General features: G+C 38.0%; 2 long non-coding RNA genes across 2 annotated transcripts; both read right to left on the bottom strand.

Annotated features, from left to right (window-relative positions):
* Window positions 1-1,494: 1,494 nt before the first annotated feature.
* LOC123019793 lies at window positions 1,495-26,835 on the bottom strand. Its single transcript, XR_006413953.1, has 3 exons — window positions 26,746-26,835; window positions 15,074-15,134; window positions 1,495-1,682 (listed from the first exon to the last, which is right to left on the bottom strand). It is a non-coding gene; the product is annotated as an uncharacterized LOC123019793 (long non-coding RNA).
* LOC123019794 lies at window positions 10,303-12,940 on the bottom strand. Its single transcript, XR_006413954.1, has 3 exons — window positions 12,929-12,940; window positions 11,164-11,169; window positions 10,303-10,442 (listed from the first exon to the last, which is right to left on the bottom strand). It is a non-coding gene; the product is annotated as an uncharacterized LOC123019794 (long non-coding RNA).
* Window positions 26,836-27,545: the final 710 nt, after the last annotated feature.

Genomic DNA, 27,545 nt, shown 5'->3' with positions numbered 1-27,545 from the left:
CTGGTACCTTTAGCTACCAGTATATTTTTGCAAGTATATCCAGAAGAATTGGAGAAATGCATTTTAAAGGTCTGACTACATTTATTGCAGGCAATGGTACATATGAGGAAGTCTCATCATAAAATGTAGAGCCTGACTATTCCTTTCCTTTGTTATGTGGCATGGAAAGCTTTTTAGATTTTCTTAAATATACCCTTAGTCAAGAAATGACATATCAGAGCTACATTTGCAGTGGTCTAGACCATGACCTAACTTGTCATAGGTCTTGCTATCTCCCTATTTTTTCTGGTTTTGTTGGGTGATGTGGAAAAATCTAAAAAAAGGTGGGGAGAAAGAATTAAAAAGCACATTGCTTAAGCTAGTTATGCAAACAAATGCTTATTATTGCAGATGCTGTCTTATGGAAGGTTGAATCTCTTTGCACAAAAAAGAGTGCAAACCAAATGAAGAAAATATATAGTATTCTCCATAAAAATTCATTTAATGCACAACTGATCCTTACATCGCATTGATTCTGGTAGGTCTTAAACACTGGATTACACCAAGATTGTATGAATGCTCTAAAGATTATTAAAGCTAGATACCTAAGTGTACTGAAACCTTTCAATAGCATTTTCTGTTTTAGGATGATAAATGGTAGGAATATGGAACTGAGCAGATAAATTGACAGAAGAATCCAGGTAACTGTTTTTGTTTTTTTGCAACACTCAGTAGCAAGGCTTGTGATACTAGTTATTCTTTTAGTATTCAAAGTAGTAGTTAACCGAATTTTCTCCCTCCCTCTGTAATGTATGTTTGCTTTCTGTACTTTTGTTCTTTTTCCAAATAAAGAAATTTTAACATGCACAGAAGAACATTAACATTAAAATCATTTTGAATACATTATAGCATGCAGATAAGTATAATATATTAATATTAATAAATAATTAAATAGTACATTTGAACAATATTCATAATATTTTTATTCATCAAAGATTGAGCTGCTGCTGTTCTTAAAATTAAAAGAATGGAGTGCTTCTTCTGAACCTAAATAGGCAATTACTTTAACATATTAATAACACTATAATGATAAATTAATACTTGAATCATTATATACCAGTTACATTTTTAAAGGATATTCAAGGATATGTTGGTTGAACTGAAAAAATATAGCATTCCTTTGTTGTGCTGTAGAATGGTAAATAAACAGTATTAGTAACACTTCCATTTACTAGATCTGTTAAGCCCATAAAATTTAATTAAGGTTTGATACTGAAGTAGGTTTCTGTTAAAATAAGCTATGGCTTTAATTCTACCATATAAACATCTACTAGCCATAATCTTCATCCGTATTGTATTTAATTGTATAACACTGCTCAAAAATTAGTGATATGCACTGCAGATTATAAACTACAATATAAAATATACCACATATTTTATTATTTTTGAGAGCTAACTTAGAACTTGATTTCTAATAATACTTAAACATTATGTTTGCCTGCTTCCTGTTCTTGATATATAAGAATGGTGTCATTTGCACCACATATTAAGCACCATGCAAATAAGCTACACAATATGGCCAGTTGGTAGAACAAACCATGATTGAACAGATGATCAAACTCATTGTAGCTTGTTCTCCTATTTTCCTGTTGGTTTCCCAGGTATCATCTTGTGTCCCCTGATCTCTAACTTTTTTTCTTTCCCTGATGAAAAAAAACCAACTTTTTTAAATCTCAGAAATGTGCAAATCAGTTTGTATATTTCAAAACATTCAGCCCCAGAAAATTGCTCAGTTGTGATTTTGCATTAGCACTGTTGCTACTGTTGATCTTTTTTTCCCTTGCATATTTTATTTATTTATTGATTGATTTATTTTTCTTTTTTTCTATTGCGATTTATATCCTGCCTTTTTCCTACAAAGGGTTCGAGGCAGCTTACATCATCTCTCCTCCTCCATCTTATTCCCACAACAACAACCCTGTGAGGTAGGTTGGGCTGAGAGACTGTGACTGGCCCAAAGTCACCCAGTTGGCTCCATGGCCGAGCTGGGACTCGAACCCAGATCGCCTGAGTCCCAGTCCCATGCTCTTAGCCACTACACCACACTGGCTCTCAAATGTGGAAGTATGTATTTCCAGCTGTCTATGTATTCCTTCTTGGTCAATTGCCTTGTATATTTCAGTTATGAAATGTAACATACACAGAAATTGATAAGCTGTATAGTCTAATTTGCACATAGATGACAGGGAGCAGTTGAAAATGATGGTGGGGGAGAGTGTTAGAAGTAGCTGCACCAAAAGAGAATGTGTGGGATGGGCAGACAGTATCTTCCACTCAGCACTATAATCCTTTTGATTTTAAGTATTGAGCTAATATTTCTCATTGACTTCTACCTTTTCTTTATTTCTCTCAGTTACCAGCTGCTTTAGGAATGGGAGATACTAACTCTCCATATACTTTTTGTGGCTCCATTTGAGAATGCTTATTATTGCAATTCCTGTAGGTCCATTAAATACACATTTGCAATTTTCTAGGACTGGGGAAAAAAGAGTGGTAAACCAGTGATGGTCACTCCAAACTGCTACTTGGGCATTAGTGGCAGCAAGGGCAAAATCATGAAGATTGGTACGAGTTGTTGCCGCTCTTTGATGATCCCCTCAACCCACAATGAAATTGCTGTCCCATGTTCTGATGCCATAACAACCTATCATGGCTCAAGAAGCTTTTAGTACAAGGTATGAGTTATCAGGATGGGTGATTGTGAAAAAATAAGCACTGTACACTCAGATGACATGAGAACTCATGGTGGCTAGTCACCAGTGGTGGAATGTGGTGTCATTTGAACCCAGGTGTCATTTGAAGAACAGGAACCACTAAAGGAAAAAAAGACATTGAGCCTTTGATGGTGATGCATTAAGAGCCACCTTGCTTTAATTCACTGCATACAGATTTTTTTCCTGCTAATGTTCTCACTAACCTAATGTTTGTTAGAATGCATGTGTTTATTGACATGCATGTGTATATATATATAACTGAGAGTATTTCAAAGTGAAATCATAAAAATGGGAAGGAACTGCATAGACATAGAAACAGAGCAAGTCAGAAGGGGCCTCCCGGGCCATCTAGTCTGATCCCCAGCTCCAGCCAGCTCCACTCATGAAATGCCCACCATGGGCATATCCAGCCTATCTTTGAACACCGTCACCGATGAGGCCTCAACCACCTCCTGTGGAAGCCCATTCCACACCCCTGGGGTCCTAAATGTCAGAAAGTGCTTTCTGGCATCCAAACTGACCCTTGGTTCCCTGAGCTTTGCTCCATTGGAGCGCATCCTGCCTTCATCTGCAGGGGAGAACAGGTCTCCACCCACCTCCGTGTGACTTCCCCTCACATACCTGTATGTCGCCAACAGATCCCCTCTGAGTCTCCTCCAGGCTGAAGAGACCAAGTTTCCTCAGTCTTGCCTCATACAGCATCCCCTGCAAACCGACCACCAACCTTGTGGCCCTACGCTGCACTGACTCTAACCTGGCTATATCCCTCCTGTAATGAGGGGCCCAAAACTGAACTTAATACTCCAGTTGCGGGCGCTCGACCTTTGAATCTAGACTCTGCTCTGTGCAGGAATCCAGTTCAGAGCATCCCTGAGAGATGGTTGTTCAGTCTCTGCTTGACTAGCTTCTACAATAGATATGGTTAGGGTGTTATTCCTGATGTTCAATTGAAATCTACCTTTCTGTATCACAGGGCCTTTATTTCATCTCCTACAGCCTTGAATGATAAAGAACAGAATGCGATCTTTTTCTGACAACTTTCTGACACAATAGTGGCATCATACCTGCCCCCCGCCCAAAAAATCCAAACATCTCTTTGCAAAGGTAAATACATAGAAACATAGAAACAGACCAAGTCAGAAGGGGTCTCTAGTCTGACCCCCAGCTCCATCTAGTCTGGGCCATCTAGTCTGACCCCCAGCTCCAGCCGGCTCCGCTCATGACATGCCCACCATACACTCAGTTCCTTCAATCTTTCCATGTAGGACTTAGTTTCTAGTCCTCTGATACTCTTTGTGACGCTTCCCTGAACTCATTCCAACCCAGGTATATCTTTCTTAAAGTATGGTATCCAGAACTAGATAGACACTATATTTGAGGAAAGGTCTGAGTAGCACACAATAGAATGGAATTTCTCATGATTTTGAAACTATACTTCTATTGATGCAATCTACAATTGCATTTATGTTTCTTGCATCCACATCACACTGCTGACTGACATTCAGGTTGTGGGTGACTAAAACCTCAAGATTGTGTGTACTATAGCCAATGCATACATCCTTCATCTCATACCTGTTTGATTTGATTTCTTTTATCTACCCTGAGAGCATTACATTTGCTTCTGTTGAACTTCATTAGGTTATTTTCTGTCCAGTTTTCTAAACTATCAAGATAATTTTTTGATTTTGCTATTGTCTAAGATATCCCAGTTAATTTTGTGTCATCTTAAGGTTATTAAAAGTGCCTGCTATATCCTGTACAAAGGGGTAACATTTAATTTTAACATAGTTTGAACTAAAGTCTTTCAAGTTGATTATCAAATACAAGCAATATAATATGTTCAGAACATGCTCAGTAAAAGATGTAAACAAAAATAAACCTATATAACTTATGATTTAAGTTTTCCAGATGAACTTCATATGAAAACTTAAATCAAAATGCAAAATCATTTAGAAATGCAGCATTTACAAAAGATGACCTTAATTTGAAAAGTGATCAGTTGCATTAAGCAGCAAATAAACATGGGTACCCCTTCATGGATCACTGCCTTGTGGTGAAGGGGCTTACATAGCTTAATGAAGCTATGAGCTATGCCATGCAGGGCCACCCAAGATGGACAGGTCATAACAGAGAGCTCTGACAAAACATTATCCACTGGAGAAGGAAATGGCAACCCACTCCAGTATTTTTGCCATGAAAAACCCCATGGACAGTACCAAAAGGCAAAAAGATATGACATCAGAAGATGAGCCCCTCAGGTCAGAAGGTGTCGAATATGCTACTGGGGAAGTACTAGCAGAGGGCTAGTACTAGTAGCGCCAGGAAGAATGAAGCGACTGGGTCAAAGCCGAAAGGACACTCAGTTGCAGATGTATCTGGTGGTGAAAGCAGAGTTCGATGCTGTAAAGATCTATACTCCATAGGAACCTGGAATGTAAGATCCATGAATCAAGGCAAGTTAAATGTGATCAAACAAGAGATGATAAGACTGAACATCGACATCTTAGCAATCGGTGAACTAAAATGGGCAGGAATGGGTGAAATTAATTCAGATGACCATCAGGTATACTACTATGGGCAAGAATCCCTCCGAAGAAATGGAGTAGCCTTCATAGTCAATAAAAGAGTAGGAAAAGCAGTACTGGGATACAGTCTCCAAAATGACAGAATGATCTCAGTTCGAATCCAAGGCAAACCATTCAATATCACAGTAGTCCAAGTCTATGCCCCAACCACTGGTGCTGAAGAGGCTGAAGTTGACCAGTTCTATGAAGGCCTACAACACCTTCTAGAATTAACACCAAAAATGATGTCCTTATCATCATGGGGGATTGGAATGCTAAAGCAGGAAGTCAAAAGATAACTGGAATAACAGGCAAGTTTGGCATTGGAGTACAAAATGAAGCAGGGCACAGGTTGGTAGAATTTTGTCAAGAGAATATGATGGTCATAGCAAACACTCTTTTCCAACAACCCAAGAGACGACTTTAGACATGGACATCACCAGACGGTCAACACAGAAATCAGATTGACTATGTGCTCTGCAGCCAAAGATGCAGAAGCTCTATACAGTCAGTAAAAACAAGACCAGGAGCTGACTGTGGCTCAGATCATGAGCTTCTTGTTGCAAAATTTAGGCTTAAAGAAAGTAGAGAAAAGCACTAGGCCACTAGGAGAAAAGCACTAGGTATGACCTAAATCATATGCCTGATGAATATACAGTAGAGGTGACAAATAGATTTAAAGAATTATATCTGATAGAGTGCCTGAAGAACTAGGGATGGAGGTTCGCAACATTGTACAAGAGGTAGCAACTAAAACCATCCCAAAGAAAAAGAAATGCAAGAAAGCAAAATGGCTGTCTGAGGAAGCTTTACAAATAGCTGAGGAAAGGAGGGAAGTGAAAGGCAAGGGAGAAAGAGAAAGAAACACCCAATTGAATGAAGAATTCCAGAGAATAGCTAGAAGAGATAAGAATGCCTTCTTAAATGAACAGTGCAAAGAAATAGAAGAAAACAATAGAATAGGGAGAGCCAGAGATCTCTTCAAGAAAGTTGGAGATATGAAGGGAACATTTCATGCAAAGATGGGCATGATAAAGGACCAAAATGGCAGGGAACTAACAAAGGCAGAAGAGATTAAGGAATGGTGGCAAGACTACGCAGAAGAACTATACAAGAAAGAGCTTAACATCCCTGATAACCACGATGTGGTGGTCACTGACTTTGAACTAGACATCCTGGAATGTGAAATTAAATGGGCCTTAGGAAGTCTGAGCAACAACAAAGCTAGTGGAGGTGACAGTATTCCAGCTGAGCTATTCAAAATCTTAAAAGACGATGCAGTAGAAGTGCTACACTCAGTATGCCAGCAATTTGGAAAACTCAACACTGGCCACAGGATTGGAAAAGGTCAGTTTACATTCCTGTCCCAAAGATGGGCAATGCCAAAGAATGTTCAAACTACCACACCATTTCACTCATTTCACATGCTAGCAAAGTTATGCTCAAAATCCTACATGCTAGGCTCCAGCAGTATGTGGACCGAGAACTACCAGAAGTACAGGCAGGGTTTCAAAGAGGGAGAAGAACTAGAGATCAAATTGCCAACATACGCTGGATCATGGAGAAAGCTCAGGAGTTCCAGAAAAACATCTTCTGCTTCATTGACAATGCTAAAGCCTTTGATTGTGTGGATCACAACAAATTGTGGCAAGTTCTTAAAGAGAGGGGAATACCAGACCATCTTATTTGTCTCTTGAGAAACCTAAATGCAGGTCAAGAAGCAACAGTAAGAACTGGACACGGAACCACTGATTGGTTCAAAATTGAGAAAGGAGTTTGGCAAGGCTGTATACTGTCGCCCTGTCGTTTGAACATATATGCAGAGCACATCATGAGAAAGGCAGGGCTAGATGAATCACCCGTTGGAATTAAGATTGCTGGGAGAAATATCAACAACCTCAGATATGCAGATGGTACCACTGTAATGGTGGAAAGTGAAGAGGAACTAAAGAGCCTCTTGATGCGGGTGAAGGAGGAGAGTGCAAAAGTTGGCTTGAAACTCAACATTAAGAATACTAAGATCATGGCATCCGGTCCTATCACTTCCTGACAAATAAATGGGGAAGAAATGGAGGTAGTGACAGATTTTATTTTCCTGCGCTCCAAGATCACCTCAGACGGGGACTGCAGCCAAGAAATTAAAAGACACTTGCTCCTGGGGAGGAAAGCTATGGCAAATCTGGACAGCATACTAAAAAGCAGAGATATCACCCTGCCAGCAAAAGTGTGTATAGCCAAGGCTATGGTTTTCCCAGTTGCAATGTGAAAGCTGGACCATAAGGAAAGCTGGACCATAAGGAAGCCTGAGTGCCGAAGAACTGAGGCCTTTGAGTTGTGGTGCTGGAGGAGACTCCTGCAAGTCCCTTGGACTGCAAGGTGATCAAACTGGTCAGTCCTAGAGGAGATCAACTCTGAGTGCTCTTTAGAAGGCCAAATCCTGAAGATGAAACTCAAGTACTTTGGCCACCTAAAGAGAAGGAAGGACTCCGTGGAGAAGAGCCTAATGCTGGGAACAATAGATGGCAAAAGAAGAAGGGGACGGCAGAGAGTAAGGTGGCTAGATGGAGTCACTGAAGCAGTTGGCATGAACTTAAGTGGACTCCAGGGGACAGTGGAAGACAGGAGAGCATGGAGGAATGTTGTCCATGGGGTCGCGATGGGTCGGACACCACTTCATGGCTAACAACAACAAAACATGGCTAGGTGATTAAAATGATCCTTTCAGCTGGATTGACCAATCAATGAATCAGATTACTGATAGTTCATTCTGTAGGACTGAGGCTGAGCACATTTGAAAATAAATCCCATGGAGGGAAATGAACTGTTTTTGATACAATGCATATTATCTTTATTCATCCAATGTTCCAACTATTTTTAATTCACCTAATACTCCAGCTGTTTACATACTTGTAACAATAACAATAATGATAAATTAGAATGCTATTAATACTGTTGGTAAGATTGATCAAGTTACATTTTTAAAAAGCTCAAATCCAGTGGCAGGACTCACAATTAGTACAACAGGAAGCTAGTGGATCATGAAACAAACATATATTTCCAGAATGAACCAAGTCAGCATTGCTTACAAAAAGGCATTGTTGTAACCTGTCCTATTTCAGAAACTATTGTTCATGCTCATTTCTGGGATTGCTTTATTACCCAGTTCCTAACCTTGTTCAAAGGGAATAACTTGATGTGATTAAGCTTGTTGTATTTATGCACCATCAAGTCATCCCTAAATTTATCGTGACCCTATAAATGAACACTCTCCAAAATGCCCTGTCCTGTCAGCCTTGGTCAACTCTTGTTCACAGTCAGGACTCTTCCTTTATTTATTGCATTTATATACCGCCTCATAGCCTAAAGCATTGGCATTCAACCACCGGTCCAGGGACTGGCACTGATCTACAGGAGATTTCCTGCAGATCCGACCAGTGTGGGGGCTGGCGGTGCTCTACCACCTCTTTTTCAGGGTGCAAAATGTTCACGGGGGGTGCAATGGTGCCTCCAGGGGAGAGCGGGGAGGAGAGACAGCTCAGCGGGAGCCAACTGGGAGCCCTGCCATGCCGATTTTGGTATTTTGTTCCTTTGTTGGCATTTTTGTCGTTCAGTTTCTCATTCTTTTGGAACATTTTCTTTTTTCTTTTTGGTATTGTGTTTGGAAACTAATAAACAGAATACTGTATTATGTGTATGGTGATTTTGGTTTCTGCCTCAGCGGTCCCTGAGGTGGTTTTCCTGTTTTCAGTAGTCCTCAGCTGTGGAAAGGTTGAAAACCACTGGCCTAAAGGGCTCTCTGGGCAGTTTTCAAACATTAGAAACCATCTCGCATGTATGGTGTTCCTCTTCATCTCCTACCTTCAAATTTCCCTAACACGATTGTATTCTCCAGGTTAGTCTTGTCTTCTTATGATGTGCCTGAAATATGACAGGTTCAGTTCATCATTTTTGCTTTTAGGGAAATCTCTGGCTTGATTTGATATAGGACTCACTTGTTTGTCTTTCAGTCCAAGGTAGTCACAAAGCTCTCCTCAAGTGCCATATTTCAAATGCATCCCTATCTGGCTTTTACATCATATATAGTAATTGGGGATAGAGTGGTGTGGTTGATCTTGGCTTTGCTCTCCAGTGAAATGTCCTTGCACTTGTTTTCTAGCTTCTTCACTGGTGACCTTCCAAGACTCAGTCTTCTAATTTCTTGGTTGCAGGTATCCATATGAATTGATAATTAAGCCAAACTATTCAAAATCTTTCACAATTTCAATTACTTCATTCTTGACGTTAAAATACTGTAATTCTCTTCATTATAATTTTTGTTAATGTTCATCTGCAGTCCTGCTTTTACTATATCTTTCACTTTCATCAGGAGCCATTTTAGTTTATCCCTGCTTTCTGCTAGTAGTATGGTATCATCTGTATATCTTAAATTATTGAGGTATCCTCCATCAGATTCTTTCTCAGATCCCAACCCAGCTTTCCTTATAATATGATCTGTGTGTAGACTGAACAGATTGGGAGATAAAATACACCCTTGTCTGAAACTTTTGTATGTAGGAAATAATCCTGTGTATCCATGTATTATATTACTTTATCCTACTGTAGCTTCCTGTCCACAAGTTCTGCATCAGGATGATCATCTTCTGCATACCCATTTCTTTCAGAACCATCTAGATCTTTTTGTGATTCATACTACCAAAGGCTTTGCTGTAGTCTATAAAGCATAGATGGTAATCTTCTGTCGTTCCTTTGTGCTCTCTAGTAGTCAATGTATATTTGCAATATAATTTTGAGTGTTTCTATCTAGGTTGGACATCAGGCATTTCTTACACCAAACAATATTCTTTGTTGCAACACCTTGAGATCACTTTGCTTACTTGGGAAATCAGTGCAATGAACTTGTAGTTGCTGCATTCCTTAGCATTTCTTTTCTTATTGAAAGTTTCCAGTCTGTGGGTCATTGTTTAGTTTTCCATATTTGTTGGCATATTCTTTTTAGCTTTCAGATCAATTCAGCCTCTGCAGTTTGGAACAGTTCTATTTGTACCCTGTCTATTCCAGTTACTTTATTTCTTCCAAGCGCTTTCAGAGCAGCTTTCACTTCACGTTCTAATATTGCAAGTTCTTCCTTATAGAATTTCCCTTTGAAGGAAAACCCTGTCATTCTTTCATCTCTTCTTTATAGTTCTTACATACAGTGGTACTTCGGCTCACGGACGCCTTGGTTCACGACCAAATCAGGTCGCAAACAAAAATGTCATGAAAATTTTGACTTGGGTCACGAACTCCTCATTGGAGGGCGACCAAGATCGCTGCCATCTCCCCCACCCCCCCGAGTGGGGAAATGGCCACACTCACAGTTGCATTCATGCAGGGAAGACATGCATTACGACAGGTGCGCTCCTGCAGGAAAGATGGGTGCAATCTCAGCCATCTCCCCACCCCACCCCATCCCACCTCCAAGTGACTATACAAAAAACAAGTGACTATGGACAGATTTTTCACCAAAATTGACCCTGCAGCTAAGAGACAAAGAAGAGAGGAAACCCCTGAAAGAGATCTCCCCAATGTCCTTATGGAGGGGTACTCTCCCTCAAAACAAGAACCTCCCCCCCACCTAGCTTAGTGTTCTCCACTGTACTGTACAGTACTTTGTTACTTTGTTGTTCTTTGTCACTTTGTTTCAAATTTTTCTGATTAAAAAAAATAGTTACAGAATGGATTACCTTATTTACGTTGAACCTTATGGGGAAATTTGACTTGGCTCATGACCAAAAATTGGCTCAGAACCACATTTGAAGGGGCCAGAACAGATTAAGTTTGTGAGCCAAGGTACACATTGTATCTACCTTCTCCTGGTCAGACAGTAAGTTATCTTGTTAATTTTCCAGCATTCTTAGTCTAGGTTTGAATTTTCCTTTGATTTCTTGAATCTTCTGGAATAAGTTTGTTTTTCCTCTTAGCTGGGCTCTTTTATTTGCACAGGACCTGCAAATAATGTCTCTGGTTTCAGTCCAGTTCTTAGGGTTCACAGTCAATTGAATAATGCAAATCTGTTTTTTAAAGTCCACCAAAAACTTTAAATTCCCCAACATTATTTAAATGGTATTTTGGCATGGCATTCCTGTTAATAAACCCTTTTACTGTACTCTGATTTGTCATATTAATAGTTCATTATCACTAACACAATAGGGTCCTAGTCTTGTTTTGGGAGTGAGAATATAATTTCTCTATCTTGTACTTCCAATTACTTAGTCTGTTTAATTTCTAGATTGGCCATCTGGGGATGTCCATGTATACAGTTGTATGCTTGGTTGCCTTAAGTATGTATTTGCAATAAACAGGTGGTTGGCTTCATAGAATTCGATGACTTATTCTCTTGCTTCATTTCTGACTTCTACACAAAATTCTTTCACAATACTGAATTCTTCTGTCCATTCTTTTCTGATGATTTGAATGTTAGCTGAAGAGTGTGGATGGATCTTAGTCTGGTGTCTTAGCTTTGACCTTTCCACCATAGGTGGCCCTGCTAAGAGATAAGACTAGTGAGAGAATCTGGCCTCCTGACAATATCGCTCTTGGCTTCTCTGGTACTGTCAAACTCCCTCATTATGTTTTGGTGCTCATCCAAGATGGGGTGACTGCACTTAAATTACATTCAGGGTGTATCTGTTTTCCAGCATGGGAGAGGAATGCATAGCCTTAAACAATCAGATAAATACATGTTGTTAAAAAGGACAGTGGGTGTGGCACTGTTTTGAATGGAGAAGCTCACCGTCTTTCATTTTTGCACTGTTTGCTTTAAGAGGCTAGATCATGGGTCCTCAAACTATGGCCCACAGGACGGATCCAGCCCACCATGGCCATCCATCTGGCCCACGCCACTGTTCGCTGCCCGCCTGCGCTTGCAGCACAGGTGGGGAGATGGTGGCTCACTCGACCGGAGATGGTCTCCGAGCGAGCAAAGCACCGCCACCTGCCTCCTGTATGCACGTCTGTGGAGGGGGAGGTGGTGGCTTGCTCGATCGGAGATGGTCTCCGAGCGAGCAAGCCGCTGCCTGCCTCCCATAGGTGTGCACGTGTCGCTGCCTCGCAGTGTGGGGAGGTGGTGGCTCACTAGATCAGAGATGGTCTCTGAGCGAACAAGCTATCGCCGTGTGTGCCCAATGCTGCCTCACGCACGCCCAATGGCACCTCACCGGCCCGTGCTCCCAGCCACCCCCACCTCACCTGCCCACGCATGTAGCCGCGGCCTTTCAACTGGCGCCCAACTGGACCCCTGGGCTAGATGAATGATGAAAGATGGTGTGACAGGGGACCATACAGCCTCCAAATAACAACCAAATGTTCAAAAAGTTTTAAAAACCAACTTAGGGATCAGTTGTAATCCTGTAATCTCCCTAGGTAATTGATTCCATTGTCATACTGCTCTTTCAGTCAGGAAATTTTTCCTGGTATCTAGCTGGAATCTGGATTCCTGTGAGCCCATTATTTCATGTCCTAGACTTTGGGATGATAAAGAAGAGGTCTTGTCCTCCCTCATTGTGACAGCCTTTCAAGTACTTGTAGAGTGCCATCATATCTCCCCTCAGTCTTCTCTTCTCTGGGCTAAACATGGGTTCTCTCAATCTTTCCTTACTGGGCCTTGTTTCTAGTCCCTGTTGCTCTCCTCTGAGTTCTTTCAAGCTTGTCTGCCTCTTTCTCAAACTGTGGTGCCCAGAACTGGATACAGCCCCCCAGAATGTTGATTGATTATATTGATTGATTTATTGATCGATTACGTTTGTAAGCATTCTGAGCAGCTTACAGCAAGGCAAAAAATACAAATTCAGTACAAATACAACAATATAATTAAAGAATTTAAAGTAAGGCAAAAATGCAAAATTGGTATAAATACAATAGTATAATCAGAGCAAGTACAAGTTCAGATACAAATATAAAATATTAGCAACAAAAAATACAAAATCAAAACAAAATTACTTAATACTATAATACATAATGTCAAATAATTAAATATGGCTATAACCCCCCCCCCGCTCAAAACCGCGTACCCACCAGCACAAATTGTTGAGAAAACACAGTCAGCACAGTCCTGCCTTAGCATCACCCTACAATGGATGAGGCCTAACCAGTAGAGGGGAACTAGTACTTCATAGGCTTTGGAAGTGATACTAAAATAGCATTTGACCACATCAAATTGTTGACTCATATTCATCTTGTGATCTACAACAATTCTGAGTTCCTTCTCACAGTATTGTGGAGCGAAGTAGTCCACATCTTGTAATGATGCATTTAGTTTCTTTTTCCTGGGTGCCAAACTTGACCTTTGTCCCAACTGAATTTCATTCTGTTGTTTCCAGCCCAGTGTTGCAGCCAATTAACATCACCTTGAATCTTCTTTCTGCCTTCCAGACTTTTAGATATCCCACCCAGCTTTGTGTCATCTGTAGATCAGATAATCGTTACCTGTACTTCCTCATCCACATCATTAGTAAAAACATTGAAAAGCACTGGGCTCAGGACTTGAACCCTGTGGTATCCCAGTTGTTGCCTCCTTCCCAATTTGAGAAGGTGCCATTGATGAGCATTCTTTGAGTCCAATTCTGGACCCAACTGTGGATTCACCTGATAGTTGTTCCTTCTAGCCTACTTTTAGCAAGTTTGCTCATCAGGATATCATGGCTGAGCAGGGACTAGAGTCCCCTGAGTCACAGTCCAGTGCCCTTAACCACTACACCACTGATCTTCATTTAACTGGACATTTTCAGGAACTCAAAATTGAATACATTATGTGCAATATTCTAGAAATGTGTGTGGCTATAATTACTCTCTGTGACAGCAGTGTGAATCCTAATACTTCCCTGAATTGGGAAAAGATGTCATGGTCATCATGCTAGTTTTCTCTACAACATAGGAAAATGTGAAATGGTAACTAACAACCATTACACAAAACACATAAGAAAATAAAATATGCTCCACTAATCTGGTCACTTCCTTTAGGTTTTTGCCAATTGGAGGGCCAGTGATTCCTTTCATTATGTTATTTTATGCATTTGTTCTGCTCTCAATTAGATGTCTCAAGAGAATGGAATTGTATTTATTTAGGAACTTCAGTGGGTATCTCCAAATATTTTGTCTTAATTTCCAACATATCTATGAAGTAATATAAAATAGCAAATACTTGGTTATTCAGAGGTGCAGGGCATGATCCAGTCATCATGCATTCATCATGCAATCATCCATTCCGTTATAGGTACAGAGGTGCCCCCTTCCCCCATTAGACCCTCTCCCATGCTTATGATCTGTGTGCCATTAGACCTTCCATGTTGCACATGGATTGGAAACATAGGCTATCTGAGGGAGAAGTAGAAATAATTCATGCACACTGTCCAGCTTCTCCAGACAGGTATCCTTCAGTTGTTTTGAACTACACTTTTTATAAGGATGGCTAATGGACAGCAATGATGAGTGTTTTTCTTTTTGGTTTGCAAAATTTTATCAATTGCCTTATATCTAGAAAATATTCCTGGTGGGTGAACTGTACAGAAAGAGCTGAAATGCGAATGAATAAAATATTTAAATTAAATTTATACCAACAAAACTAGGGCTGGTCATTCATAAAACTTGTTCAAATAAAAATGTATTTAGCAGATGCAAAAAGCAAATCGGTGTTGATGTCTGCTTGACATCAACTGGCAGGCAATGCCACAGAGAGGGAGCTTGACCATTGAAGGCTCTAAGTGTGTATGCTAAACAAACCTTGAGTCCATGTAGAACCATCAGGCACACCATCTCCACTAGGAGTTGTGATGAATAACATCTGGAAGGAATCAGGGTGGGAAAGGCTGATGTGAATTATAGCCATGTATTTTACATTTCCATTGGTTTATTATTAATACACGCCTCCTATTCCCCTCCTAAGAAGGTCCCCCTGTTACCACTCCCTCTTCATTAATACATTCATGTAGAGATATTTACGTATGAGGCTGGATCCAAATATAGGTATATGGAGAGAAGGTGGAACTGCTCAGTTTCTTATTTGCTCAGTCTAATTTGCTCCAGATATGATTAATGTGCATTTTATTTGTTTATTTATTTTCTTTATTTCCTAAACGTCAAAATTCTCTGGGCAGTTCACAATAATTTAAACCATACAATTTGACATGATAAAACAAGAGTATAAAAACAAAACGACTACAGTATAACCCAAATGAAAAATAAAAACCAAAATGAATTCCAGCAACAGGGGAAGAGATTTGAAATACTGTAACATATAACAGCAGAAACTGAAAGACTGAAGTGGAAAAATAAGACAAGTCAAAAAAAATCCACAATGTACTAGGTGAGCCTCTCTGATAGAAGGAGTCTTATGCAGCCTGGGATAGTAAGGATTTAGTCTGAAAACACCTAGGTTCCTTAAATTAATTTGGGTCTCCTTGACCAGATGAATTGCATTCCCAGGTGCTAAAGGAACTTGCAGATATTAATTTGAGGCCACTGATTGTAATATTTGAGAATTCCTGGAGAATGGGTAAAGCGCTACGAACAGGAGATGGGCAAAAGTTGTATTCAAAAAATGGAAAGAAGATAAAGCCATGAAACTAAAGACTAGCCTGCCTGATGTCAGTATCAGATGTGATTCTGTGAGAATCTCACAAATCGTGCATTAATTACTATCAGTCAACATGGGTTTATCAGGTATAAGCCATGCTAAACCAGCCCTCCCTCCCTCCCTCCTGATAAAGTTTGATTTTGGGAACACTGTGGACATAGTAATCTTGATTTCAGCGAAGCGTTTGATCATACTTTTGATGACAAGATGGTAAAATATGAGTTGGATGCTGTTATGGTTAGCCTGGTTAAACCTAGTATCCACGTGGCCAGACCATACTAACTTTTCCTTACTCAGGTTGAAGAAGAAGATTCCTCCATTTTGCAACCAAGCTAGATGTTGGCATTGAAATGCAAATGCACTGGCTGAGCCCCTTGCAAGACTGAGTCAAACCAATGCCCCTTGCAAAACCAATGAACTCATAAATTGCCCAGGTGCCAAGCAGTGGGGAGTTTTTGAGAACCCGTCTCTCGGCTGAACATGAGCAGTGGGTAGAGAATCACACAAATTAAAATACATGATGTTTTTTGGGGGGATTCCAGGCAGCAAGAAGGGAGGATCTTGAGATATCCCATACTGAGAAAGGTGATTCACACTCTTTTCGTTGGTACAGATGTGCCAAGGTCAAGGGCTTGATGTAGCAAAGAGAGGACCTGCACCACAGAGACCAAGGGCCTTCCAAAGAATCAGGCAGGGAACTTAGCTCAGGGAGGTGACTTTTCTGTTTTCTTTGCCACTTTAAATCACTTACTACTTTGTGACTAACATTTTTTTCCATTTTGCACACTTTTGCCTGAGTACTTAATAAATCTTTTACCCTGTTTTTACCAAAAGATAGACTATTTGTTTTGGTTGTAAAGGGGAGAGGCTCACAAAGGACATGCCATATTATTAGTCACACTAATAATGTTGATTTAAATACTAGGTTGCACACAATGTACTAAACAAAGCCTGTAACCTAAGCTGTATTCTCCTGAGGACACAAGAGTGCTGCAAGAAACCCAACAAAAGAGTACCCATTGGGATGTTTGGCCAGTCATTTCCAAAGGATCAAGAGCACTTGTGAACTGAGGAGACTGGGTTTTTTTTTTTTTCTTTACTCCAGTTGGCATCACTATATCCAGGGTGCCTACAGGTGTCAAGTCACCACAGATGCTACTATTAGGTGGATCCATTTCTTCCTAATAATATGAACTGTGTAGGTTTGGAAAATCTGCTTTTTAAAATACACAGGCATGTTCATGCTTTAGTCAGTAGGTGAAAAGTGTGAATTTGGATGCACACTTTAAAAATGCACACTCAAATAAGCAGTTTTCTCATCAGAACAAGAAGAAAGAGCTAACATTTGAATATGTGGATGAGGGAGACTGAGCTTCCAAGTGGAGCTCAGAAAATCTCAACAAGCTCAAGCCTTGTTGAGCATTCCAATCCTAGGCTGTTCCATTAAAAAAAGTTACATTAACCATGTGCAAATAAAGTTATGGATTTGGGCTCTAAAGGATTTCTTTCATATTACCAGATGAATTATATTATCAATTGTACATTCATGCTAAGACCACTGAATACTAGATGTGTAACCAACATTTCCAGTGATTCTTTACAGTGATTCATTCATACCTTTTCATTAAAACTAGTTATATTTCTAATATAATACCATTGTTGGGTTAGAACAACAAATCTATTGCAAGTTGCTCTATTTTTTGTTTTTATTTTATTTTGAAGAATAAGGAAAATAAATTGTACTAAAATATACTAAGAATTGCAGATCACAAAAAATTAAATACTTTAAAAATATTTCGATCACTCCCTGTTTCACAAACCACTGGGGGGGGGGGGTTCAAAAAGTCAAATGATTTAGGTGGTTAAGGAGAGCTGTCACTTGCCTGAACTATATCCCTGGAGATATGACCCTTTTAATCCTCTTTAGTTAATGTATTGGTGATCTTTACTTAGGCAAAGTAAACAGTGCTGATCTGAACAAAGAGGAGGTCAGGCTTCCTGCATTACACTCTGACCCAGAGGTCATGGCCTTTGTTCATTTCTCAATAGGGATTGCTCTCAGAGGGCCACCACAAAATGGAGAACTAATTTAGGCACGTGCTAGCTTAGAAAGGAAGAGTATCAGGATTACTTCATTTAAAACTCTTGAATAACAACTTTTAGGCACGCAAAACAGAAACACGTTAATGTTAAAGTTCCCACCAAATCTCTTGCATAACTTCTTTTACGTTAGATCAATTATGGCAAATTCAACAGGAACAATTATATTATGCTAAGTTATTTTTGGAACATTGAAATGTTAAAAATTACAGAAAGCAACATCAAAGCCATAAATGTGGCAAGTCACCTGATAAATTTAGGAATGTCTTTCAAAGATATTCTTTAAATATATGTAATAGATATCTTGCCTTTCTGAGAAATAGAATCTGACATTTACTTAACAGACTTAAGGTCTTGAATTTGAACATCCTGTGCAAAGCTGTTCACTTCAGATCTTCACTATACTAAGAAAAACATTTTATAATTGAAATAGAGTATAAACTATAGTATAAACATGGACTGAACAGATACCTTCTTGCTGGTGTTGTAGAAAAATTATTTATTAGCAGAACAGCTACAAATACAATTTTATCAAACTATCATTTTGCTTCTTAATTCTTTAGACAGAAAATAGTTTTTTTCTCATATTAACTGCATTTATTAATTTGTTCTCCCATATCACAATGGAGAGAATAAAATCCATAGAAAATGAAAGCACGAGTTACTTAATTTGCGATAATATTTCAAAAACAGTCTATTGTCTGAATGAAACCCTTTAACACACTTATTTTCTTCACTGAACAAATTATATAAACTTTTCAGAGATCATATGAAATGTAATATCAGGATCATTCTAAAACTACTATTGTCTTGACAACATATGTGTTTCTATCATATTTAGTTTTATATACTTTTTCACATTTGTCCACCTAAGTGCCTGATGGAAATATATAACACATTTTCTTTTAGTGTTTAATACCTTGGTTGTCTTCTGTATTTGTTCCAGACAGTAATTTGTCTGCAGTGTTAGTGGTAGAACTGGTACAATTAGGATATTGGCTCTTTTTTCCAGATTAAATTGGCGCTGGTTCAGATTTTGTAATATCAAATAGAAACCAGCAAAACTATATTATTCTATTTCCCAGTATTGTATGATTTCAAATTGATAATACCTGTAGCAGATGCCTTTGTGATTGTGCTTAAACTGCTTTTGTTCTGCCTATAGAAATGTAGAGGATATTGATAGAATTAAATCAGGAGGATTAGATAATGGGATTAGGATAATATGGGTAGCCTGCCAATAGAACATTTATTTCCACCTATATTATGGTGCATACTTGCAGCCCAGCACAGCCAAAATGTATTTGACAGAAGCAGTGGACAGGAAACATTTGGAGGAAGTGTGAAGCAATGCTGTTTGGAAGCTATGGCAGTTTGTTCACTGCCTTTTGCTTAAAGCCTGTAGGTTTCCTTACAACCTTTACTAGGAAGCCTGCCTTCCTAGTAGAACAAGAACAACATCCTAATTCATCACATCTATCAAAAAGAAATGGATTCATGCTTAAGAGTTCTTTATACTTGCTTGTGATAATGTGGAATAACAGCTGTTCTATGTAACAAATTATAAAAAATACTTCTTTATTTGTAGATGTATTGACTGAGTTGTAAATTTAAGTTCAATTTAATTCATTTATTGTGAAAAGCAGCAATTCAATTCCATACAGAAAAAGGCTTTATGGCCTATGTTACTCTTTTATTCCTTGTCATTTCAAAGTATTCAGAATAAATGGGAATTGTGCGAATTTACCAGAATAGATAAAACAGATTCAGAGAGAAACTTTTCCAGGCAAAAGTTGTGACAGGGAATGGGTTAAAGACATGATCTTATTGGGAGGAACATTTCACCTTGGAAAACTGTACAATGTATATTTTAGAAAGTGATATGCAAAAAGAAAAATGCATGTGTACTTTTGCTATCTGGTCTTTAATTTTATTAAAATCAAAGATATGCTGAGTTGCTGATTATTTTGAATACCTACAATGAATTTTACAGAGATTAAGACAGAGTAAAATATACCTGACAAGAATATAGTTGGAAATACATAAAACAGTATAAAACTGTATTTTGGAAGCAATATCTCAACTTTGATTTTTGATTCAGCTTGGCCAAAGAAACAGAACTGCATGCTTGCTTTTTTCTCCACAGAATGTGGTATTGTAACAAATACTGTTTTCCTTTCAATAAGATGTTGGGTAGTCTAGTGGAATATATTTACAATCAAAGAGTGCTTACACAAAACTACTTTATACTTGAAAGTGGCACAAATTCTATGACTAAAAGAACTATATTTGGTACAAATTCCCTTTATTTCAGCATTATGCCAGTGTTTAGAACTATATGGTGTGTGTACATAAAATCCTGCAAGAGCCTGATTCATATACGGTTGATGTCATACATTATTTTAGAAAAAAAAGACTACTTCATATCTTCCCATGTGATAGGTATGATGTAACTAAGCATATGACACACACGAACAAACTTTATAGAATTACCCCTGCCTCAAAATGGTTTGTTCTGTTGTATATGCTGTTGAGCCATCTGCATATAATGGAGGGCTCAACATAATAATCAACAAATAACGCTAAACGTGCTACTCACCAATTTAACCCCACTAGTGACCTCTCATATAGCTATTTCTTGAAATGTATTCTTTTTCTCTACAAGAGCAAACCCCCACCAGCCCTTGCCAGCAAAACCCAATAGCAAGGGATAATGGAAGTTGTAGGTCAAAACATCTGCAGGGCCACATGCACCTCACCCTGCAAAGTTCTTTGAGGCAAAGTAATACTAGTTTGCTTAGGATAAAGTCCTATATATATATATCACAGTTGTGTAATGCACAGGAAATTGAAGAGCCACACATTTTACTGATTTACTTGTTAGATATGAGTGAAACTGAAGTGCCCTGTACAGGCCACACAGCCTCTGGCAGCTAGTTCCCTGTGCCAAATATGGAGGCTGTAACCCAGCACACAGTTTCCTGTGTATAAGCTCCATGAAACCTCATGAAGCTAATTCATTTAGCATTAGCTAAAGCCACTGTCCAACTCAAAGTATTTTCTGCTTTGGGATTTTCCACAATATTGATCGAGCTTGAATTTGTTCATTATTTTCAGAGAATTTGTATTACTGCCCTAAGGAACATTATCCACATAAATACTTTTTTCTCACAGTGACCAACAGCTTTTCTTTATGAAGTTGAAAGTTATCACACTTTCAGTAACTATACCTTCCATACCTTCATAAAAGTTCCTCTACTGAGACCTAGGTAACTAAGTGACTCATTTGATAATGGGAATTATTTCAGGTAAGTGTGCATAGAATTGTACCCCAAACAATTGTTAAAATGACAACCTACTCCCTACTTCCCAAATAAAATGTACTGTTTCACATAAGACCTATAATGCTTTAGGTTACAAAACTACATGGTCTTTTTGTAAAAATATCCAATGTATTTACATTGTTTAAAGAGAAGGACAAGTAGTTTTGTTAGAGGTTTAATCCAAGGTCAAAGCTGAAATTGGCTGGTTGGAACTGATATTTGCTAGGCATGTGGAAAGAACCCCCCTCATACTATATTTTTTCATATATATTTCTTTCCCATCATTCCTACCTTATAAGACTGTAAGTACATTCATTAACAATGAGATAATTACAGATACTTTCATATTTATTTAAATGAATTATAGCCATATATTTATATAATTCATATGACTCTGCACAGCTTCTGTAAGACAGCTTACTTGCTGATTAGTGAGACAAAACTGAGCATATTGTTTAATTACGACTCCCACTCCAATATTTTATAGTAAGAGTGTGTTTTATAAAAAATCATTTTATATAACACAAAAAGCAATATGTAATTTTCACCTTCAAATATGCAGCATTTTCAGTGTTTACTACTGCAGTTCAGTTTTGGGTCCTTGATCAGAAAGTGACTTTAAGTGGCTTTACCTCTGAAGAAAAACTATATAAGCATATCAGCAAGTTTGATGGTTTGAAAGATGCAATATTTAACCTACTTACTTAACATGTCCTTCTACATTTAAAAATGTGGTCAGTCTTGTCAAAATTAAGCAGTTTAAATCTAGTGCTTAGATCTCTCCCACTGGGATCAGTGCCCTACATTTTTTTAAATGGGGTAGAGTGAGTAGGTAGCAATAGTGAGAAAATTAACGTTTTAGAGGAATTGGAGGGAACATTTTTATAAATCCTTACTCATGAGTAACACCACCGAACCTAATGGGGGTGTAACCACAAGTAGGAGCATTCAAGTGACAAACTTCAAATCAAAGGATCACGATATACAAAGATAATACTGTTTTAAATACAGCTGAATAGAATCATAATGCTTTTTGCATCACATCAATGCATCTATTAAAATTTTGATACTCTGCAAAGTAAAATTATCATAATAAAATTTTGTTTAAAACAGATTGATCTAAAATGGGAATTTTCCCAATTTTAGGAGAACACTCTTTTCCCACTCTATAATTCTATGTAATTTTCTGAACAAAACTATTCTAATATAAATCTCATGTATTGAAGTTCAATGGATGCATATTTGTAAATGCTGAAAAGCAAAGAAATGAGGAAACTGCTTAATCCATTTAATATATGACTATTGATTCTAAAGGCTATTACATCATTGTTTTAAAAAGGCGTTAAAGTAAATAAATTAAGTTAAAAATTAAAGAGAATTTCCCCTCAGGAAGTACAGTCACTTGCCAGTCCCAAACTTTGCAAATACTATATGGGGTGTGTGTCAGGATACAAGAAAAGATAGAGAATCTAAAGGCATTTTATAAAATATGTTTAGGAGGAAGAGTAAATTTTTAGTTCACTGAGCTTCAGGTGTTGAACTGGTGGTTAGTTATCCAGTATTTCATGCATTTATGTCCTTCAAATGCATAGAAAGTATTTTAGAAAGAGTTCCTTGCTTTTGAATAGGTACAAGAACTTTTAGGCTTATCATGTTTATTAAATAACTAAAATATTTATTGCACCCACAACAAGTGAAAAACATTTCCATTTTTATATCCTTTACCTAACTGATTTTAAATATTTTAAAATACCAGTGTAATGTCAGGTGATATTTAATGCTATGCGAACAGCCTTAGCATTACACCAGTCACAATTTGCTTTTACCATGAAATTTTGGGAATATTATTGCTTTCTTCTTTTAAAAGTTACTGATGGAGCAACTCAGTAATTGAAAGCAAATGCTGTCACTGATAAGTATAGCATAGATTAGAAATATAACAGTGAGATATGATGCACTGTAATAACAATTTTTAAAAAGCAATTTGAAAGGTAAATGAGCTTCCTTTCAAAGTCTACAATGTTTTAAATTCATCTATTATTATCTCAATGTTATGCTATCTCAAATAATTCTTTAAAAACAGTGCATTTAATGTTCACCATGTACTGCGATTGAACACATGTGAAACTTTACTACATTTGACCCCTAATTCTATCCTTTGCTTCTGTGAGACTGATGTTAATATGGCAGTAAGGGCAAAGCTGTCTATATTGAAGAAAGCTGCTTCATCTCTTGTCTTCCTGTTTAAGGAAAGAAAAACCTAAATATTTTGCATTTTAACACATTTGTTAAAACTGATATTTCACTGCACTGTTTGATGCTTTGCTATAGTGGAACCAAGTGGTGGTCATGGTAGTAATCCTAATCCTATTCTATTTCCAGTTTCATTTTAAAGGGCTACCAAGTTTGTTGTGAAACATCACTGCTTAAAAAACATACAGGTTGCAAGCCCCATTGAAATGAATCGGAGTTGTTGTATAAGGGTGCTTACTCTGTTCTTAGGCAGTCCCTCTGCTTGAGGACAGAACATCATGGTAGATTATTTTAATGAAATTCTTTACTGCAGTGTAAGCATCAATCTATAGTGAGAAAGAGGGCATTGCTGTTACACATTGCACTGTTATTCTCAATGGTAATTAATGTTTGATGGCTCTCTTACCAAGAGGTATGAACTAAATAAGAGAAGCACTTTTTATTCACATGCAGGTATAAACCTAGTTAATTCATATACAGCACAATAATGAATGCTGAATTTTGGCCTTATGTGTCACCTAAAATCTCAGAATTTTTAAAAAATGCAGCATTTACATTTTGCCATATTAAATGCTTAATTGAAATTAACACCTCTATATTGTGCATGATTTTCCCAGCTTTTTCCCCTATTAATAAGTAAAACAGTTGTGTAAATAAAAAGAAAACAGTTCAGAGACCTAGACAAAGAAGACTGAGTGTTAATCTTGCTTTTTTAAATAGAAGTTTTTAAAATAAATGTGGAAAAATGGACTACCACTACTCATAATACGATTTCTGGCGTATCAAAAATTGTAACTACCAAATTCACTTTTCATCTGCCCCAAAATTTGATACCATACAATATCCCCTTGCAATATCCCCTTGTCTGATACTTATTTTCACGTTCTAGAACATAATATGGAATGATACATAATGCCAATGTTATCTCAGGAGTGATAATACTGGTAGAATAGTTTAGAATTAATGTATACTTGATATTTCAAATCTGCATGAATTTACCACCCTGTGCCATAATTAATTAAAAATTGCAACTCGCGAATGACTCAAAAGTTATTTTAGTTTAGGGAAAAAAGTTAATACAGTAGGATAGGTTTCATAATTGCATCTTACCCAATTTTAAAGGGTAATGTCATAGAGAACTGACCAACATTAATGACCAGATAAGGCACACATATATATGAGATTTTGCAAAACTCAAATTATGCAGCTGAATTTATTTTGTCAGTTGTAGTGAACTATTACTCAGCTAATGCACTATTCTGTCAGTGCAGCATAAGAACTGATGTAAGGCATGTATTTTATAGCTTCCATATATTTGATTGCTTCATGATCATTTAATTCTACACTTCAGGAAAAAGAGGATATATATGTTAAGTGATTTATATAGCTAAAGGGTATCACACCATTTTCATACCATACAGCCGTTAAAGAAACTTGTGGATGATGTCTATCTTGAAAGAAAGAAAACACAGTCATGCACCAAAGCATAAGTTAGCCAAGGCCTGTATAGAAAACCAAATTTGCTGAGATATACTTTCTTGACTGCCCTTTTCAAAAAGAGGCAAAATTAATAAAAGTCAGGTTTGATGTGTGTGTGGGGGGGGGGAGGTTGGCATTGTTGTCATGTATTCAATATATTCAAACATTGTGAGGCTATCAATTTAATTACAATAAATGGATAGCTTTTTCTGTACTAGCTGCTAGTTACCATGCATGCTGAAATAAAACCTGGCTCTACTAGTTTAAAATAATGTTTGGTTTAGTCTTAGTCAACCTATATAGATGGAAAGTAGGCCAGATAATGTCAGAGCTGCACATTTACAGTAGGACTGAAATTGAAAAATACGAACATTTGAGCAAAGGGCCTGGAAGTTTAAATCCTTGTGAATTGTCAAGTAGAAGGCTTAGCACCATCATGGCACAAAAATCTATCTTGAAATAAAGACAAACGTAGAATTTAACTTCTCCAAGCCAATACATCTCCCAATTAATATCATCAGGAAGAATAACCCTCAAAGAGCTAAAACTGTTGGGCGGTATAGAAATTCATTAAATACATTCTATTTCTAAGAAGAATTTTGCACATGGCCATAGAGGGCAAAATCTGAAGACATTTGTGCCATATGTATGATGGGTGACATATCTGCAATATGCATCCAAGCAAAAGCACTACCCATGTTCCTTTGAGGCTACAACACTTATCTTGAGGTAAGCCCTGTTGAATTCAGTGGGATTTCTGAATAGACCCATATTGAATTGCACAGTTTAAAGGCTATGTATATTCTATGGCAAAGCATCTTACAGAAACAGGAGATTCTACTTTTGAATATTTCAAAGTATCCTTTTTGGAAATGTACATTTAGGTTAATCGAAACTATGGCATTGAGAGGATTTCATGTTGATTGTGGGAGAAAGCTTATAAATACACTAATTTCCAAATGCACAGATAGGATGAAAAAGTAAGCATCTATTTATAATACGAAAACGGGGTTTCAATTGGTTGATTGAAATGGTGAGATGTGACACAAAAGGATACTTGGATGGGTAGAAAGGCTGATGTATGCCAAAAGAGTCATACCAAGAAAGACTGTTGTTGCTATGAAAGAGGGAGAAGTTGTGCAGGCCTTATATCTTCCTTGGATAGGCTTTAGATGAATATTTTCATTAGTAGTCCAAGGTTAAGAGGGGTGTGTAATGTATCTAAAATATACGGTAAAAGCAAATACTATAGACTTAAGAACTTATGTTTTAAATGACAGTGTGATGGAAGTGCTGTGTTGGACATAATTCAGAAAATAAATGCCTCCAAAAGCTATGGATGTGTTCAAATCACTTTCATTACACTTTAGACTATATGTCTTCAACTGTGTACGGCGATACAGTTATATAGACGGTTATGGACGTGTCTGTCCTTCCGTTCGTCCATTCACCCATAGAGATGCAGGTTAGATTATTGACTCCAGGAGACAAAGGATTCCCGGGGGTGGGTAGGTGTGTGACTGAGTGCTACAGTTCTAGACAGTGACAGATTTACAAATGAAATACAACACATGAAGCTGCATAATATATTCGCAGTTCTTATGCTAGCAAGACGTATGTTTAAAATTGAAAAGAAAACGTGTACATGTATAAGAATACCCCACCTTTTAAAACACCGGTTATCCAGTTGCGATACAGACGTCTCTTGCGCAACATTCTTAATGCTCGATCGACAAAAAGTTCACATTAGGAGTCTTCGACGCCACTCCCGCTCACAAATTGTTGGGAGGGAGGGCGTTTTGCGCGCCGCGGTGGTGATGGGATGGGATATGATGCTTGTTTGGCAAAGAGGGAAAAAAACGTTTTCCAGAGAATGTAGCATTGCAGCTCCTCGAACTTGAGCCAAAGGGGCAGGAAGTTGTTTTACAATTGCGTTTCAGTGATCGGCCACAAATGGAAAAATCCAAAAGTTAGGCAAGGCTAGAAAAAGTGTATGTGTGTATATATATGCATCTCTTTCAAAAACAAAACGCGAAAAAGGAAAACATAGCTGGTGCTATGGATCTCCCCCCCCCCCCCACGAATGGACGGATTATTTTTGCTTGCATAGTCCCTCAGGAAGAGGGGGGAAAAGAGGGTATCAAATAGACTTTTAAACATGTACTTGGTAACTAGGAACGAGCTGTTGGCACGTTTCCTCGAGTTTGCTCGAGGTTATGGATGGGGGCGGGGATGGGTCTATGTAAAACACACATTCACACGGGGAAATAGAAGAAAACATGTAGACATTTTGGAAGAGAAAGTTGTGCATTGCTTCTATGAAAGCTTATTTCTCAGTCGTGTGTATAAAAAACCCTCTCAATCAAACAGCGATCATGGCAGCTGTTTTTCTTCCCGCACAGCAGTTGAGCTGTCTCGCCCAAATGCTTATCAGCTTTTGACTCGATGCCAAGATAGTTATAAG

The sequence above is a fragment of the Varanus komodoensis genome, unplaced genomic scaffold, assembly GCF_004798865.1.
Source record: "Varanus komodoensis strain SLA01 unplaced genomic scaffold, ASM479886v1 scaffold138, whole genome shotgun sequence".
Taxonomy (NCBI): Eukaryota; Metazoa; Chordata; class Lepidosauria; order Squamata; family Varanidae; genus Varanus; species Varanus komodoensis.
The sequence above is the reverse complement of the archived record's forward strand: the minus strand, read 5'-3'. Positions and strand labels throughout refer to the sequence as shown.